The sequence below is a fragment of the Peromyscus californicus genome, unplaced genomic scaffold (genome assembly GCF_007827085.1).
Source record: "Peromyscus californicus insignis strain IS unplaced genomic scaffold, ASM782708v3 Scaffold_4__1_contigs__length_199733344, whole genome shotgun sequence".
NCBI classification, from domain to species: domain Eukaryota; kingdom Metazoa; phylum Chordata; class Mammalia; order Rodentia; family Cricetidae; genus Peromyscus; species Peromyscus californicus.
The window spans coordinates 71,430,121-71,444,825 of NW_026294562.1; positions in this window are offsets into that span (position 1 = coordinate 71,430,121).

The following is a 14,705-nucleotide window of genomic DNA, read 5'->3' on the forward strand; positions in this document are numbered from 1 at the left end:
AAACTGATCGGGAAAAATGAAGGAGGCTGTTAATGTTCTGGTGACTGGGCACTTGTCCAGGATCCACAAAGTCTTGGATTCCATCATCAGCACCAACAGAAAAGGAAGAAGATGGAAAATGTGAAGATGGGGGAGAGGGAGATAAATGAGAAGGGAAGGGGGAGGAAAAGGGGGAGGAGGAGGGAAAGGAGGAGGGGGAAGGGGAGGAAAAGAGAACGAGGAAGAGGACCATGTTACAAACGTGAGCAAAAGACTGGGATGATATTAAATAGCTAACGATGATATTTTTGAAAACCTTTTTATTGCTTTGTTGACAATACAGATGTGATAGAAGAAATCAGCACAGGCCCAGACAAGTAAAAACCACCAGAACAGATTCAAGAATAGGGAAATCTGAGTGGGTCATTTGTCATTGAATAAATTGAAGACATGATTTAAAAAAAATTTCCCATCATTCCAATGAAACTGCAGCCACACATTTTTACAGAAATCAGCAATTTGGATCAGTATCTGTCAAATAAGTTGAATTCATTTTAAGGATCTCTCTACAAAGACAGCTGTAGTCTTAAATTCCTTTGCTAATGATGCTTTTAAACATATAAGTACTACAATTTGTTGGTCAAAGTCAAGGACCTGGAACAGTGAAAGCAATTTTGAAAAATAAATTGAAGTTCAAGACATTTGCCTGATTTCAAAGCCTACTTTGAATTTATGATAATCAAATAATCAAAATGTAGCTGTATTGACACAGAAACCCAATAAACTCACAAACAGGACAGAGATCCCAGAAAGAGGCCTGCATATGTGTGACTGGTAAGAGGACCCCCTCAGACCTTAGCACAACTGACTCTATGGTAGAACCATCCAGGCCATAAAACTCAGCACATAGACAGCCCCACCAGCCAAAATGAAAACAAGGACCCAATCCACCAAAGTCCATAGTTCTGGGAAAGTCTCTGAATGCACTAACCTTGCTTTTTGGGCTCTGTAGCTCTACTTCTGGCCAGATGTTCTTGTTAAGTGAAGTATGTCAACCCAGAATATGGTTTTTGTACTTAAAAGCTCACCTGGAGAAAGGCTCAGGGCTACAGTGGGATCCTGAACACCCGGTGTAGTTGCCAGTCAGATAATGAAGACTTTGTATTGGCTTAACCCTGTGTCTGAGCAGTCTTCTCTGGCGGATACCCCACAACATGACTGCGTGAAATTTGACAGAGCTTTCAATGTTAACCAATGAGGAAAGAATAGTTCTTTTCCAATATGCTATGTTGCAAATACTAAAGAGAAAAAAAAATGAACTTTATTACTTCATATCTATACAAATACTAAGCTTGAAATACATATTTGACCTAAACTCTAAGGCAGAAACTGCATACCTTTCACTACAGCACATTCAACACCTTATAGAGTGGAGAAAGTTCATGGGACCCAGCAAAGTATGCACCACACCTACAAACAGATGAAATGGATCTCATCAAAATTAAAATCTTGCTAAAGACTTTTTCAAAAAGATGAAAAGAGCAAAAAAACCTTTGTTATTACATATCTGACAAAATTCTTACAGCCAGAACACCTGCAATGTGAGAATAAACACAACCCCAGATTTTAAACACACATGAAGCCAGATGTGGTGGCTAGGTTTGTAATTCCAGCCCTCAGGAGACAGGTGCAGCTGGATTGTGAATTCCAGGCCAGTCTGGGCTACACAGCAAGATCTTGTCTCAAGAAAGAAAAAAAATGCATGAAATTTGAAGAAATAATTCATGCAAGATGTGAACAGCAAATCCAATAATGTAAAAATGGCCAATAGCATTTATCATGAAGAGAACAAAAAACACTGATGGCATAAATTAACTGATAAATATCAAAAATGAAAAATTAAGAATAAGTTGTCATTATCAAGCACCGACGTTTGGCTGGTGGGAATAAGGAATGAATTGGAATACAATTCTATAATTTCCAATTAAAACCACATGACTCACATGACCCAGCCATTGTGCTATGTGTGGATGGCAGCATTCACAAACAGATTTTTACACAGTGTTCTTGGCAACTTTATTCATGATGTCCCCAAATCAGAATCATGTGACTATCCCACAGACAGAAGGATAAACAAACTTGTATAGCTCCAGAGTGGAGCATTACTGGTGAATGAAAAAATAACTTCTGAACCTTTCCTATTTCTATTTCCAGAGAGATGTAAAGAAAGAAACACCTGCTCATGAAAGAGAGTGAGAGTGAGCAAGAGAAAGGCAGGAGGGAGAGAGAGAGAGCTAACAGATTAAAATAAAAAGGATTCTATTAAGTCCAGGTGGGTGAGTCTATAAATTTATTAGGGTAGCTTACAGAAGCATAGGTAACTTACTTGCTGTCATATCATAAAAAATGTCCCAATCTCAGCACAGCTGACTCACAGACAGCTACACCACTGGAGAGACCCATCCCACACCCAACTGCTTACTCCTTGCATAATATGGAGGAAGGATCTTGTGGAGATATCACGAGGCTCTTAAAGGTCCACTAAGCCTCCTGAACCTCCCTCCTGATACCACGAAGGTCCATGTGGGTGCCACAGCTACCCTGACTCCAGGCAGAGATGCTCATGTCTGGCTACACTACAGACACACAACAGGAGGGAGCCTCAGAACATCACACAATTAAAGACAAAGGTTATACATTGGCTATTGAAAGTTCTAGAAAGCAGTCCCCAAATCTAACCTGTAGTGACCCAAATCAGAGCAGTGGTTCGCTAGGACTGGTGTGTGGAACTCCAGTTTGTTGGGAAAGCTTTCTGAGGCAATAGTAATGTTCTATGTGTTAATGTGATGGATTGACACATGGATGGAAAACGACCAAACTGTGTGCATGAAATGGGTGAGTTTATTGTATGTAAATTTTACCCCAGTGAAGTTAGAATTGGAGACAGAGCAACAAGAAAAAGTGGTTTAGAGAGAAGAGACTGGTAGTGGGCACTGGGACTGTCCTGTATTTGTCCTGGTTTATACACAAGAGTAATCCATTCATGTATTATTGATCTGCCTTTTGAGAGCAAACAACAGTGGCCAAAACGCCAATGCAAAGGAAGCTTGGACCTCTGCATTCCAGGTCTGCACTGGGTTCCAGTCCCTACTGCAGTTCCAGATCCGATGTGCATGCTCCCTCCCAGAGCAGTCTTCCTGGGGAGTCAGCCCCTGCCTGGGTTATGTTTGAGGGTTCGTTATGAGCTTCTGGACCCACAGACTTCAGAATGATTTGAATGTGACTAGGGAAAGGAAGGAAGATCAAGACTGGGTTTTCAAGCGGTTGAAGTCTAGCCTTTCTCCTGCCCCACAGCTACTATTGCCTTGGGGCACAGCCACCACGGCCAAACTGCCTTTGCTTATTTCTTTTCACCTTTTATTATGCTAGAGAAAGGCAGTATAACATTTTGGCAGAGGTACTAAGTGGAGAGAACTAGGGCTGCTCTTTGGTTCAAATAGCTGCCTCTTAACTAGGCTGCAGTGTTCTCAGGATCTTTGGGGTTTTTTTAATAGTTTATTTTTATTTTATGAGCATTGATGTATGTATTTTGCCTGCATGTCTGTCTGTCTGTCTGTCTGTGTGAGGGTGTCAGACTCCCTGGAACTGGAGCTATAGACAGTTGTGAGCTGTCAGGCAGGTGCTGGGAATTGAACCTGGGTCCTCTGGAAGAGCAGCCAAAGTTCTGAACTGCTGAGCCATCTCTCCAGCCTCTAGTCTCAGGATCTTAAAGGGCCAGCACCAAGACTGTGCACGAAGAACATATATGTGTGTATACACATGTGCTCCCTGTGTGGAAATCTGCAGACTTCTGACAACCAGTTCTAGATGGGAGATGTTCAGAAGGCCACAGACAGAGGAGGCAATGCCTGTGGCAGCAGGAAGGTGGCACATGGAAGGCACAGGCCCTGCATGGGCTAGGAGCACAAACATTAGGAAGAGAACTAGCTGAGAAACTTACAGGACTAGCCTCAAAGGCTTCTCAGAAACAGAGCATATACTCAGGACCCATCCTTTAAAAGTGGTTCTCAACCTGTGGGGCTCGACCCCTTTGACAAACCACTATCTCCAAAAAATATTTATATTATATCCATAACTGTAGCAACATTACAGTTATGAAGTATCAACAAAAATAATCTTATGGCTGGGGGTCACCACAGCACGAGGAACTGTATCAAACTGGCGCAGCATTAGGGAGGTTGAGAACCACTGCTTTAGAAGATCTCCACAGAGCTCATGCCACTCAGGGACTTGGACATTCCAAACTAGTCACCATGAACCAAAGAGATTTGACTGAATCTTTTATGGGGGTGGGGGGGTTCCAGCTGTCCAGGTTAACCTCACACCATACTTGGTGGTGATGGGAGGCCATTGTTCTGAGGCCATAAGGGGAAGGAGACTCCCTCAAGGCCACTGGTGGATGGTCAGGCAGGAGGCTGCTGCCTCCAGGGGAGACACTGGCCCCTGTGCATCCCTTGCCACACTGAGACTCCACACCCTTTTGCCAGCCTTCTCCAGCTTCTTCTGTACAGATCATATTTTTTTCTGGAACAGTTAATGCTGTGGAATCATAGTAGAATGCCCTAACCTGTTCTTTTCCTAAACACATCATGCCCCCAAGGTGACCAGCCTCTGGCCATTTTTTCACTGAGCAGCTAAAGGGTTAGAAGCATCCCTTGTTATGTAGGAGGTCCCCCTGCTGCCAGGCTAAGTGCTGTGATATTTGTAAGGATGGGGTTACCAGAAGGAGTAACATGTGCAGCAGGGAAGCCTAGGGACACCAGTTATTCGAAAGTTACATTCAGCACATTGTGTCACACTGTCCAGCCAGCCTAGCCAAATCTGCAAACCCCAGGTCCCAGTGAGAGACCCTGTCTCAAAATCAACAATGTGGATGGCTCTTGAGGAACAATGCTGGAGGCTGACTTCTTACCTCCATATGCAAGCACACTTACATGCATGTACATGTACATCTACCTGCATGCATGCAACCACACACATGAATACACACACACACACACACAGAAAGAGAGAGAGAGGGAAGGAGGGAAGGAGGGAGGGAAGGACAGAGGGATGGAGGTACATGTTTGCAATCCCATCACTCTGGAAAAAGAATATAGGAAGACCTCTGGCTTATACACACACACACACAGAGCCATCTGTCACTGTCCCTGGTTATGTTTCTCTTCTTATTCCCTTTGCTTTCTGCCTTTCTCTTCCTGTGTACCTTTTGGGAATGGAGATGTAGTTCAAATGCCTATCTTCATCTTGGCTGCATTAAGGGTAGCCTCCAGCTGGATCACCAAACATGGAGAGTGGCATTGAGCGCCACTCTACCGACACATCAGGAGCCCTCCTCGGAAGCTTTCTTGAGATACCTCACCCTGTGCTCCCCACCTGAGTCCACACCCACCAACGGTTGGGCAATGCTTCTTCTGGCTCCTCTTCCTTCTCCCTCTCCTCTGATTTGACTATGGTAGCTCCAGAAACACGCCACTAGTCTGTTGGCTTATTTCTTCTTGTAGCTACAGGGCTACTGACCCAGCAGAGTGGTGGGTACAACCGTGAAGTCTTTGGCCCCTTCCTGGTCTAGATGAGACCTCTTGTGCTACAAGTGGACCTGTATTTCTCTGTCCCAGACTGTCTGTTCCTGGAGGAAGATGTTAGAGGTCTCTGATCTCTTGCTGAGATGAAGATGGATGCCCCAAGCCTCACCTAGCTCTCCCAAGCCACACCCACATCTCCCAAGCCTCACCTAGCTCTCCCAAGCCTCACCCTCCTGGAGGACACTGCTTCTCTCAAAGAAGTGGAAATGTTTTCTTGGGCAGGACATACAGTAAGAAGGTGTCTGAGGGTTCAAGCTTGCCCAGGAGAAGGGTCCCCTCCCCCATGGCTCCATGCTGACCACATTTACCATGGTTAGTTTTTCTGCTTGCTGAGTTTTCTGACAGGAGAAGAAAGAAGCCAGGAGAATTATGGAGCCGAAGCATCAGCATGGGCAGTGGTAGAATTCCGTGTGGAAAGCTGCCTTGGGTGAAGACTGGAAAGGCCAGAGAAACAGTTCAAGGTAGGTGAAGCTCATTCATTCATTCACTCCACAAACATGTGTTGGTTAAGCTCAGGGCTAGACAGTGAGAAAAAAAAAGTCAAAACAAAGAATAGTGTTCACATCAGCCTCTCTGTTGTTGTGCTAAACTACTCTAACCTGTGGTGGTATTGTGTTCCCAAGAATATTGTGCACCCTAATAAACTTATCTGAGGTCAGAGACAGAACAGCCACAATATTAAACATGGAGGATAGGCAGTGGTAGCACACGCCTTTAATCCCAGCATTTGGGAAGCAGAGCTAGGCAGAAATCCATGAGTTCAAGGATACAGACAGGCATGGTGACTCATACCTTCAATGCCAGAAAGCGAGCCTTTAATCCCAGGGAGTGGTGGTAGAAAGCAAAAAGGTATATAAGGCGTGAGAACCAGAAACTAGAAGCATTTGGCTGGTTAAGCATTTGGCTGGTTAAGCTTTTAGTTTTTGAGCAGCACAGTTCAGCTGAGAGCCATTCGATTATGAGGACACAGAGGCTTCCAGTCCGAGGAAACAAGACCAGCTGAGAAGTTGGCCAGGTGAGGTTAGCTGTGGCTTGTTCTGAAACCATCCAGCATTTCACCCCAATAACTGGCCCCGGGTTTGATTTTATTAATAAGACTCTCTAAGATTCATGCTACTCTAACCCAAACAAGCCAGGGGTGAGAGGGTTTATTCTATTTTACAACTGTAAGGCATCTTTGAGGGGAGCCAAGGCAGGAGCCCGAGGCAGGAACTGAAGCAGAGACCATGAAGGAGTGCTGCTTACTGACTTGTTTCCCTTGGCTTGCTTAGGCTGCTCTCTAGCACAACTCAGAGCCACCTGCCCAGGAGTGACACTGTCCCCAGTGGGCTGGGCCCCCCACATCAGTCACCAATGGAGAAGATTCACCACAGGTATGCCTACGGACCAGTCTGACAGAGGCAAATCCTCATTGAGGTTTCCCTTTTCCAGGTGATTCTTTATCAAGTGAGCAACAACTCACCAGCACGAATAGAAAGGTTATCGAGGGCCAAACCATGAACGCTTGTGTGGTGAGAAAAGGAATTTGAATTTTTGTGCCAGGAGAAGGGCAGTGTTGGAAGAATTTAAGTAAGTATGTGACTTGATTTTGAGAAGATAACATTTGGAGCCACAAAATGAGTCCAAATGGGGCTGCTGGGGTGATGACTTTGGAGAATTAATTTCACAGAGTGATATGACGACTCTTCAGCCCTCTGGACTGAGCTCCACACTCTGAATAGATGAATGGTATTCTTCAGGCCACCTCCAGAATAAATCTGTTGTCATGATGCTGTGGGTCAGGGGTGTGGAGAAGATGGGCTTAAGAAAAGGCAATTCTTGAACCTGGTACACTCTTGTTTGTTTGAGACAGGGTTTCTCTGTGTAGCCCTGGCTGTCCTAGAACTTGCTCTGCAGACCAAGCTGGCCTTGAACTCAGAGATCCACCTGCCTCTGCCTCCCTTGTGCTGGGATTAAAAGTGTGCACTACCACTGCCTGGCTGTTTTCTTTTTAAATTTAGCATAATATCTAATTTTAAGGTGATATGGTATGATCGTGGGGGTAACAGCAAGGTAGAGAGCTTGCCTAGAATTCATGGAACCCTGAGTTCAAGGCCCAAGCACTACAAAGAGAAAGAAAAGAAGAGAAGGAAGGAAGAGGGGGAGGAGGAAAGGAGAAACAGATAAAATAGAGAAGGACAAGAGGAAGAGAGAGAGGGAGGGAAGGAGGAAGGGAGGGAGAGAGGGAAGGAGGGAGGGAGGGAGGGAGGAAGGAAGCTTCATTTATGGCTCAGCTGGTAGAATGCTTGCCTTACATGCACAAAACCTTCAGTTTGTGTATCACTATTGAGAGGTGGAGGCAGGAGGATCAAGAGTTCAAAGTCATTGTTACCTACATAGGGAGCCTGAAGTCAGCTTAGTCTATATGAGACTGCCTCAAAAACAAAACTCAAAGAAGGAAGGAAGGAAGGAAGGAAGGAAGGAAGGAAGGAAGGAAGGAAGGAAGGAAGGAAGGGGGAGGGGAGGAAGGGAGGAGGAAGGAAGGAAAGAAAGAAGGAAGGAAGGAGAAGAAGAGAGAGAGAAGGAGGAGGGAGGGAGGGAGAGAGAGAGAGAGAGAGAGAGAGAGAGAGAGAGAGAGAGAGAGAGAGAGAGAGAGAGAGAGAAGGAAAGGAGATACCTATGCATGTTGAGACAAGTTCTGACACCTAACAGGATGGGCACCATTGTCCAGGCACCAGCTGAGGAGGACACTGCGCCAGGTGACCTTCAGCTGTGACCTTCCAGCTGTGATCTTTGCTGCATAAGCCTTGTTAGTCAGCAAGGATAACCATTTCTGCAGTGGTGGCATTCTGGGCCAAAGTGTGTATTAGGGACACTGGTGGTGTCCCTCTGCCTCTTAACCCTTATCACCAGAATACACAATACCCAAGGCTGAGGTGGCCTCCCATGACATTTGGCCATAACTCTGTGGAGATTTGGTAATCTGACATTTGCATTTCCTTCTGCTGCTTCATCTTAAATTGATCAGCCAGATGAAACTCGAGAGCCAGTCTTGTTTCAATATTTAATCATTGTGCTCCGGCTGGAATGTCATTAAGCTAAAATAGGAACCTGCTTTCAAAGAGCACTTCGTACAGGACCTGTTTGCTAAAGCCGTTTGTTCTAACAGCACAAAAATAGACTCTCTGTCTGTCTGTCTGTCTGTCTGTCTGTCTGTCTCTCTCTCTCTCTCTCATTTCTCTCTCTCTTTCCTTATAACTCACAGGTTAGCTAGAGACCCCACCAAATATAATATGTTTATAAAACCTGACTGTCCAGTTCACTAACAAGGCTGTGGGAGGTAGCCATGGTTTTGTGATCCATGCTTCTGGCTAGTGAGGCTGGGACAGTCCAGAGTAACAGAATATGTAACTATAGCACCAGTTATGACCATCTTGAAGACAGTAGAAGACATTGGAATGAGGATGCTCCATGCATCATTTATTCAGTTCTTATTACATATATTTTGATAAGAAAACTAAGGTGTGGGTCAAGATAGTCATGGCCATGGCCCAAGGTTGGATAATCATGGGTCACAGAGGGACCTTCCTGCTTCTATTTCAGACATGATATTGGTGGCCAGGGTGCAGTCAGGGCTGTAGAAGGTAGAGACAAGAGTGAGCCCTCAGCTGAGGGTTCAGACAGTCGAGGCTGTAGGAAAACATGGAGGGAAGAAGTGGATGAGATTTCTGAACCTGGGTTTTAAAGAGTTCAGATCTGCCATTGGTTCCTGTTCAGCCTTTGACTGCTCTTGTGGTGTCTGGTGCCTCTCTGTCTCTCTTGAGTACTGGTGTCCTTATTTCTAAATCAGAAATGACTATCCCTTTCCCTAGTAGTCACAGGCTGAGACGATCTGGTGAACTCAAGCCACCTAGCACAAGAAAAAGTGAGCTGTAGAGCTGTAAGATCCAACCCCCAGACAGTCCTCCTTCTCTTGAAGCTGGGGGAGGCATTTGACCCAGGGATGGCTGAATGGGGTTGGGGTACTGGACTAAGTGTGGTTCCATGCAAAACGCATGTGCAAGTGAAGGAAGTATAGGCTTCTGGTTCCCAGAGTGACCATGTAGACAAGTCAATGCCTTGGGGTCAGAAGCAGCAAAGCTTGTCGGGGCTTAACATGACTTCCACCAGGCCAGCTCTGCAGGGTCATCGTTAATGCTGTACCAGGGGCCAGTTTCCAGCGCTCCCAATAACCATAAGATTCTCAACATCCCTTCAATGAACTCCAGGCACCTTCTTTCCCCCGTCACCAGCATCTAAACTCCTTGCCTGGTTGGACAGATCACCACATTATGTCAGGCCTAGAGACAGCTGGGACTCCATGTCTCCTGTCTCCAAGACCTATTAACTGGTCCCACTGTGACTTCAAAGTGGAGCTCCTTTCTCTGGGCATGAACTAGGGTAATTCCATTTTATTCCGTTCATTTGTTCAATACATTATAACCCGTTACCACATACCACTGGAAACAACACTGAGCAGCTCTGCTCTGCTGGTGAGGACCCTTGCTCTAATCAGGGATCAAATAAATGGGCAGGATGGTGCAGACTGTGCTGAGTGCCAGAGGGATAGAAGGAGGCTAGTGTTATGCACACGCTGGGTTAGGACAGGTGGATAGCTCAGCCTGTAAAGTGTTAGTTGTACAAGCATAAGGACTAGGTCTAGACCCCCAGAACCAACATAAAACAGCCCAGCCTGGTGTCCTGCAATCCCAGCCCTGGGGATGCAGAGACAATCAGGTTCCTGGGGCTCACTGGTCAGCCAGCTTAGCCAAATCAGTAAGCCCCATGGCCAGTGACCGTCTGAAAATCAAAGTGAGTGACGTCTGAGAAAGAACAGCTGTGACTAACCTCTGGCCTCTGCATGCAGGTACACACATGTGCACCCATCCAAATGTGAACGTGCCCGCGCATCCTCAGGCACTTAGGGAAGGGGTAATCACACCACTGCTGGTGTGTACAGCTGATTGTGTTTGCTGAGCTGTGTCCTTTTACAGACCACACGTTATTCTTGGTGTGTAAACTTTGGTGCCCCAAGTCGTGTGCAAGCATTATGGAGTTTGCAGTGCTGCTGAGATGTGTGTGCCCAGACCCTATCACAGTTTCACTTCCAGGACCAGAGACAAGCAGATCAGGGATGAACTGGCCTTTCCAGAGGCCCCTGCCTAGAGCACATCTCAACTCTCTTCCAAGTTTGTCTGTGTGGATTGCCTTGCCTCAGGTTTCCTTCCAGTAACTCAAAAGCCCAGTTAATGTAGTGGAAAGATTCCACACGCTCATCACTGCAGTCATTTAAGTCTGTTTAGAAATGCTGGGTCTCAGAAGTCAATTTCATCTGACTTTAATCTGTGCTCAAAGTGCCTGTCACCAACAGCTCAGTCAGTAAGAGAAATCACGGGGCAGATCCATAGAGTCCCCTGGAACGAAACACCGTGTGGGAAATTAGCCTGCGACCTGAAGATTTCAAATTGGATTAATTTTCTCCGTAATAATCATAAATAATGTCATGACCTAAATATATGTCTCTAAAGCCCTCTTTCTGCTGCATGAGTGTGAGTAAATGTGTGTGTGTGTGTGTGTGTGTGTGTGTGTGTGTGTGTGTGTGTGTGTGTGTATGTGTTTTGAATGCACTGTGATATAGACAACCTAGTTTCTGTCCTCTGTCTCTTACTAAATGCCTACGACTCTTGCCACAAGTAGCCCTGGCTCTTCTTTTATCTTTCTTTCATGTGAATGTGTGTATGCATGGTGAGTTATGTGGGTGCATATGTGTGGGCGGGTGCTCAGGTATGTGTATGCACATGTATGTGGAGGCCCAAGGATGACATCACGAGTCTTCTTCAGTCACTCTCTGACTCATTCATTGAGGCCGGGACTCTCAATGAACCCAGAGCTTACTATGGCTGGCACTGTTAACTCGGCCAGCCCGCTTACCAGGAGGATCCCTGCCTTCGCTTTCTAAGGCTGAGATGACCGTCAGGCTTCCCTACCCGCCTCACCTGGCATTCATGTAGATCCTGAGGATCTGAACTCTGGTCATCACACGTTAAATGCTTTAACCACTGATTCTCCACCCCTGCCTGGCTCTTCTTTCTTGTTTAAGTGGAGAGATAAATGCTAAGCCCATTTCCCGCCTGGAGACCCCAGCAGACATGTGCACCCATGTCCATACCCGTCCCATCTCTAAGGCCCCAAATGGAAACCCCATCTTGGGGATTGTATTCCACATGAAGTTCCAAAGTTGACCTCGGAGTGCTGAGTCACCCGCTGCCTTTGCGAGGGGCTGGGAAGGAATGTGTAAAGCTGTGAAGTGGGGGATTGCCTGCAGAAAATAGTTGTTATGGTTAGTCTCCAGTGCTGTCTTGACTGAGTTTAGAATCACCATGGAAACACAGCTCTGGGCATGCCTGTGAGAGCATTTCCAGAAAAGTTTAACTGGAAATGGAAGATCCACCCTAAATGTGGGCAGTACCTTACTATATGCTGGGGTCTCCAGCTGAGTAAAAATGAGAAAGCCAACTGAGTACCAGCATTCATCTCTCTCTGCCTCCTGACTGCAGATGTGATGTCATTCATGCTCCCATGCCATGCCTTCCCCACTGTGAGGGACAAAACCCCCAAACTGTGATCCAGAACCAATGCTTCCCTCCTTAGGTTGCTCCTGTCGAGTGCTTTGTCCCAGAAATGAGGAAAGTAACTAATCCAGTAGACATCACCCCCCTTGCCTCCATGTGTTTGACTCCTGCCAGTGAAGACATGCTGCCTTCCTGCTCCTCACCTCGAATCTCAGTTCTTGTTATGACTTGCTTCAACTCAAAGGGTGCAAAGGAGTGACAACATGCCACTCTTCCCTAGACTTTAAGGGGCTTGTCAGGTTCTGCTTCTACCTTTGGCAGTCAGCTTCTGTGTGCTTGTGTGCACATGCGTGCACACACACACACACACACACACACACACACACACACACACACACACATACACACGTGCATGTACATGCATACCTCACCTTGGTTAGACTACTGAATTGTAAGCATGCATGAATAGAGAGGCTACATGAAAAGAAACGTTGACCTCCTAGCCAAGGGAAGTCATGGGACATGTAAGTGCACATGGATCCTGCTGCCCCATTCTGCACCTAGGACAGGAGAGATACTTCCTCACTGGGTCTTGCCCAAACAGAATCCTGACCGGCAGAGTAGCTGCTGCTGTAAGATCTTACACTCCTGGGTGGCTTGTTTCTGTGTGGTAAGGAATTGGTGTCCTTTCACCTCTTCTTTTAGTTTTTAAATGTTATCACATGTTCATTTATTTCATGTGGAGAGGAGTTACGCACATGCCATGATGCACGTGCAGAGGTCAGAGGACAAAGAGAGGAACCAATTTTCTTTTTCTAACCCGAGGGGCCCAGAGATTAAACTTGGGTTGTCAGGCTTGAGGGTGGGAGCTTTCCCTGCTGAGCCTTCTTGCTGGCTCCTTTGATCGAATTTCCTGAGATGATTATACATTTGCATGCAAAACAGAATTGAGCATCACAGAGACCCTAGTAGCTTCGTCAGCAGAACATGAGACTCTTAAATGAGATTTCGCATCAGCTTGGGCTTCTGTATCAAAATAACATGATCTAGGTGGCTTAGAAACACGGACAACCATTCCTCACAGTTCTGAGGTGGGAAAGTCCAGGATCAAGACACCAGACAGTTCATTCTCATGAGGGTTCTCTTCCCAGCCCACAGAGAGCACTTTCTCATTGTGTCTCCAGATGTCAGACGAGAGGGGCAGCTGGCTGAGCGCTCCTTTATAAAGACACTAAACCTATGTGTGAGGGCGGAGCCTTCGTTCTAAAATTAGCTGCCCAAACCCTCAACTCCTGACGTTTGGTGACCAAGTTTCAGTAAATGAACCTGGGGAAGACACATTCTTTCCAGGTATGACAGCACTCCTAAGTGTACGGTTCTGTGGCACTGAGTGCATTTGCAAGGCTGTGTGGCAGAAATGCTCTCAATATCCTCTGAACACACAAAGAAAAGAGTGTGAGGCCCAGATGCTCAGCAAGGTCAAGTTCCCTCCCTGCTTCTTTGCTGAGAGCAAAGCTGCAGAGGAAGGAAGCTTCCTAGACAGAAACAGTCTAGGACTCCACACGGAGCTGGCAGCCCTTCTCCATGTAAACCTGGGCATGGGCAGAGTTCTGCTTTTCCACTGGGTAAATGCTGCTCCAATTTTGCTGTTTGAGATACACATCCCCTTTAAACAGTGAAAGATTTGGGTTTCTGCTCACACATCACCCATTTTCATTTTCAATGCTGCTGTGACTATGTCTGAGTCAGGGTTTCTACTGCTGTGGCAAAACACCATGACCAAAAGCAGCTTGGAGGGCAAGGGTTTATTTCAGCTTACCGTTCCATATCACAGTCCGTCATACAGGTGAGTCAGTGCAGGAACCTGGGACTGAAGCAGAGGCTGTGGGTGAATACTGCTTACTGGCTGGGTCCCCATGGTTTGCTCAGCCTGCCTTCTTATAGCACACAGGACCACAAGCCCAAGGTGGCACCGCTCACAACAATAAACAGGGCTCACCCAAACCTATTAACTGTTAACCAAGAAAATGCCCCCACAGGCCAATCTAGTGGAGGCACATTCTCAAGTGAGGTTCCTTTTTTTCAGAATGACTCAAGCTTGTGTCAGGTTGCCATACAGCTAGTCATCTTATTGTCTTCTAGGCCTTATGAGTGGTTGAGGCCTCACTTTGGAAATACTACTCTAGGAGCTGTAAGGAAATGACGGTTTTCAGTGCAGGACAATGAAAGGTTCATTCCACCTTTTCTGTCAGTTTTCCGGGAGTGACTGACATTATGCATGTCAAGGTTTTATCTAGGTGCCTCTCTCAGCTGGATCCCTGCCTGGGAAAAGAGACAGACGTTGAGGAAATGCAAATCCTACTACTTAAGACAGCTGGAAACTGCAAGGGCACTGTCCGTAGTGCTGACGGAAACCTACCCCATTACAATATAGCTTCTGATGTTACTAGAAGACCTAATCTCATAGCAAACTCTTTGATCATCTGGCTCT